The sequence below is a fragment of the Montipora capricornis genome, chromosome 14 (assembly GCF_036669925.1).
Source record: "Montipora capricornis isolate CH-2021 chromosome 14, ASM3666992v2, whole genome shotgun sequence".
In the NCBI taxonomy this organism is placed as follows: domain Eukaryota; kingdom Metazoa; phylum Cnidaria; class Anthozoa; order Scleractinia; family Acroporidae; genus Montipora; species Montipora capricornis.
This window is the reverse complement of record NC_090896.1, coordinates 18,388,394-18,393,393: the sequence shown is the minus strand read 5'-3', so window position 1 is coordinate 18,393,393 and position 5,000 is coordinate 18,388,394. Positions and strand designations below refer to the sequence as shown.

Below are 5,000 nucleotides of genomic sequence, written 5' to 3'. Positions count from 1 at the left end.
TGTCATCACAATGCACACAATCCTCTTTGTCATAGACGTGTTCCTGTTAGTATTGACTGAAGTGGACTTCATTTTTCTCTCTCTTCTGGTTCCTTGCTGGGCCATGCGCCATTTTGACGACCAAGTCGTATAGAATATCAGAAGGTATGCAATTATTATAAAGAGGACAAACACCAGGTTCAGACCAACAAATATGGCAGCCGAGTACTCCCATCCAGACAAAAAGTCAGGCATGAGCTGAATGGGTAGACACACCACTGATTTCCCATAATAGTAAATACCCGCATCTGGGTTATGGAAATAGCGGATACCGAAAGTTGGAAGGAAAGCGATGAAGAACCCAATCACCCAAATGATAGAGCAAAGTGCATGGGCCTTCCTTTGTGTAAGGACTTTAAAGCGGCGTGGGAACACAATGTGTCTTAGTCTGTCAAGCGACAGAAGTGACAAAACCATTAAAGAGACTTCACTAGACAGCACAGAAATACCCCCTAGTATTTGGCAGGGCAACCCAGTACGCCACATGCAGATAATAGACACCAGACCACACCGCATCCATCACCCCAACAGTAATCAGGTAAACAGCCATCAGTCCATCTGCAGCTGCCACGTGCATCAAGATGATTGATTGTGCCATATTTTTGTCTTTGTAGCATATTCGCCAAACAAAAACAAATACTGCACCAAGCAGAGATAGGATTCCAAGGACCCAAATGCTCCTTCTAGGTCCAGGGTGCTGAAACATACTACCACAGTTGGCAAAGTTGTCGTCGAACACAAACTCACAACCAGCATCTTGCTTAAATTCCACGTGACAGCACATTACATTTGAATCAACGGTTCTGTAAGCAAAGAGATCATGTGTAAATTGAGGGCATTATGTGTGTCATTGAAAAGATAGTTTGTCCCCTTCATTGCTTAGCCTCATTTAGGAATATAGAGAAGTCAAGTGACGATTCAAGATAGCGCTGGACTTTTCCCTTTTTGTGAACGGGCATATAGAAATATGTTGATTTGTCTCCTTGTTTGTTTGTTTTTGCAAAAACAAAAACGTAATCAATACTGCAACTCGTAGAATTAGATGAGCAGCACACACTACTATTTAAAAATAATTCGTTTTTTAATAATATCCAATGTCTTTGTCTTCCTTATGAACAAGAGCAATTTTTGTTGACTTTACAATTGTTGTCCCCAGTTATTGTATAATGCATTTTACATGGCGTACAATTCACGTAACTAGCATCACGTACCATGGACCTGGTATAGATGTGTATTAAAATGACACACTTCGTATCTTGTGATACCACAGTTCCTTTATCTTCTTATTCAGCCATTTTCCTTATAAGAATGTAGTAATAACGTTGTATTTGCTAAATTGGTTGAACGTCCAGCATAACCCCGATAAGACTTCAACTTGTCTCAAAGTGGATTCACCGAGTAATTGTTTATTGCTAGCAACGTTGCATTAATGTAAATATAACCCAAAAAGTAAAGTTATTTAAGGGAATGTGAAATATATTAGAAGAGAATCAGAACTAAACTTGAAACTGTTAAAGCAATGAAAGAGAAAATGAAGGAAGGAAAGAATGAATGAATGAATCAATCAATGAACGAACGAACAAACGAACGAATCAATAAATCACTCAATCAATCAATGCATCAATGAATGAATGAATCAATGAATCAATGATTCAGTGAGTGAATAAAAATAGATTGAATGTGGAAATTACAAGTTCAGTGTTAAGATTTGTATTGACTCTATGTGATTACAGAAGCTAAGAAAACCCTGGACCCAGAAACAAGATAATGAAACAAGATATCTTACATCCTTATTATGTTTTGCATCCTTGCAAAAAAACCTTCTGGGAGATCATACATCAAGTTGAAATGCATGTACCTGCAAAGGGTGAACAAAGAAGCATGTTAAATTAATCTCAGTGATGGTCACCTCCAGATATCTATGAAAGCAATTAGTGTTATTAGTAAGGAATATATCAAGCTAATGTGGGCGATTTCTGGGACAAATGACTGTTAAATTTTGTCACAGCCACTTGCGTACCTTCCTCTACAATTCCAATTTGAATTTCCATTGGATTCGGATGAGCAAGATCTCTCGTCAATCTTGTTCATTACCACCCTTCCTCTTGAGACACTCTGTGCTAAACGATGTGAGATCAGAACGCCACCAACACAGGTAAGATGATATCGAAAACCTAAAGTTCAGAAGTTTTTCTTCTTCAAACTTTTCCACGTTTGATTTTTTATTATTTTCCAACAATGAAGGATAATAGGCATTATCACGGTTTTTGACGCCATCTTGACGGGTAGGCAAAGCGGTCAGAAATTACAGTGTTTGTATGGAAATCCAATACCAAAATTGACTTCTACACAATTTGTGAATCAAAACGTTAAAATACGTTCCTATAAGTCGCTGAGCTAATTTTTTTTCAATTTTCCATACATTTGTCTTCCCGCAAACCATGTCTAGACGTTTGTCTACCCACCCAAATTTACAGGCTAATGTGTGGAAAAGTCAAAAAATGAACTGAGCGTCCTCTAGCCAAGCTACATCCTTCAAACTTAGTGAATACAATCTTCTACCTAATATTTTAACGTTGCGATTCAGAAATTGTGAAAAATTCAAGTTTGGAAGAAATTATTTGCTATCGGATTCCCATACAAACACTGTAATTTCCAACCGCTTTGCCTACCCGTCAAGATGGCATCGAAAACCGTGATAAGGCCTTATTCTCACTATGCTCACTAGCCTCAAGCTAACTCATTTAGAAGGAGGACTCAGGAAAATCGCCGTGCCCAGTATTGTATTTATGAAAAAAAAAGCAGAGCAAACAAAAGATGGCGACCGAATTAAAACAAAAATGTTTTGCATGCTTTGATTTGCAGGAAAATAACTTTTAGGAGTCTGCCATTTTTCTTATTGGACTTGGCCTATAAAATACGGCTTCTTGGATAAGCTGAAATGCCATGCCAATCCATGAGAGGGGAAAATGAAACTTGCAATGTTGTCGCAGACTCCTTCTAAGGCAAAGTCAACGTAAAGGAAAACTGATTGCTTTCATTAAGAGCAAGGGCATTTTAAATATTACGGTTGTTAGTGAAACCTGTAACGGCCTATGAACAACAATGAAAATTTTGGAACATTGCGTCACAGTACTTTATTCTTTCCCGACGATTTTTGCTTTTGGCGTTTTACACCGAATAGTTCAGTGAAAAAGAGTGCAATGGAAGTTCGAGATATCAAATATTTCCAGTTTTCTTTCAAGAGGATATTCAACTTTTTGAACATCTTTTTGCAGATTTTCAGGACATTTGGCTTGGCTGCGATAAAGTACCTGCTTTTCTAGTCCAACATTTTTTCTCACAACTATTTGTACAGGTAATCACATGATTTCAAGTGCAATTTGCAAAAAATTAAGCATGAGTAGTCTGAAAAAAAAAATTAAAATGCTTATTTATTCCAAATTTCTCGAGAAAAATCACTGATTTGTTATTAATGATGTGCATAAAATAATTCGAGATGGTTAAGCAGAAGCAACGCATGCGAATCATGCAATCATTGCGCCATAAATTGCGCCATCCAGGGTTCGCATTTGATTGGTTATCTCTTACTTTGCTTGCTCACTGACCATTTAGAATGCTTATTTCATCACTTCTTTTTGCACTGAATTACCTCATTTTTTCTGCACAGTGTTACCTTGACCCTGCATTTCTCTTGGCCAGTCGAAATGGAGTAATTTTTCCACATATCTTATTAATAGTCTCACCACTCATTCAATTACTTTTTTCATTGTACGCTATTTGAAATTTGTTTATTTACATAGAATCCGATAAGCTTGTTCTTTTCGTGCCATTAAGAAGAATGTTGCTTCTTCACGTATTTCAGAATAAAAACATACCTATTGGCATTATTTTATGTCAAAAAAAGAGATGGAATCCCAAACGTTCTGCAATTGTCAGCAGTTACTTGACAAACTGTGACTTCTTTACTTACAGGAATTTCAGAGATGCAGCATCTTTGAAGGTTTCTTTTGATACTCTGCGGATCTCATTCTCTGATACATCCCTGAAAAAAAGTACAATTATGAGGCCATTACTCGGTCAACATGTAAGTTCGATTTCATTTTCATACGCAAAACTCTTTGTAGGACTAGAGTTATTAGGAATATATCAGAAACAGACAATTATTTTGCATGAACAAAAATATCAATGATAGCTTCTCCGCTTCAACTTATAGATTAATTCTCTCATCTCTCTCTATCTGTCACTTTGAATTAGGTTCAAATTTTCAAAGGTACTTCCATAAGTCATTTGATGACGCCGATAGTTTTTCATTTCATAGTTTTCTCGAAAATACTTTCACTTTAATTGTTTCATTTTGTAATTAACCATGTCTGTTACCGAAACGATGATTCTGCCACTCACTAAAGGCTAGTTTTCACCAGCGATGGAGTCAGAGTCGTAGTCACAATCAGAAGTGCAGAGCAATACGATGTAGTGAAAATTAAACCAACGGAATCCAAAGCAGGGAGTTGGAGGCAGTGCGGCCCAGTGGTTTGGGCGCTTACCTTGAGATCCGGGGATCTCAATATTCAAGACACTTTCTGACCGCTGGTAGTCCCTGGTTCAACTGCACTTGTAAATTGCCAACTAGCTTGCCTCTGGCCAGTTGGGATTCTTAACAGTTGTTATTGATTGCCTGAAAAGCCCCAATGGGCAGTGTCAATTAATTATGTATGTATGTTTGTATGTTGTTTGTATGTATGTAGGAGATATATAACTACTAGACTGTTCAAGTCATAAGTGGAAGCCGAAGAAGAAAACCAATCAAAAAGGCCTGTTTCCAGTCCTGCTACAATTTTTGGTGTTAAAGAAAATAAGAATAAAAAACATAAAACAAACAGCGGCTACAAACATAACATCTTCAGAAGTGACGGTTGAAAAAATTCAAATATGATATATCAATCGCGCAGAATTCTATT

At 37.2% G+C, this 5,000-nt stretch overlaps 1 pseudogene; it reads right to left on the bottom strand.

The window, feature by feature from the left end:
• Positions 1–5,000, bottom strand: part of LOC138031565 (G-protein coupled receptor GRL101-like) — an 18,117-nt pseudogene that overhangs the window by 3,953 nt on the left and 9,164 nt on the right.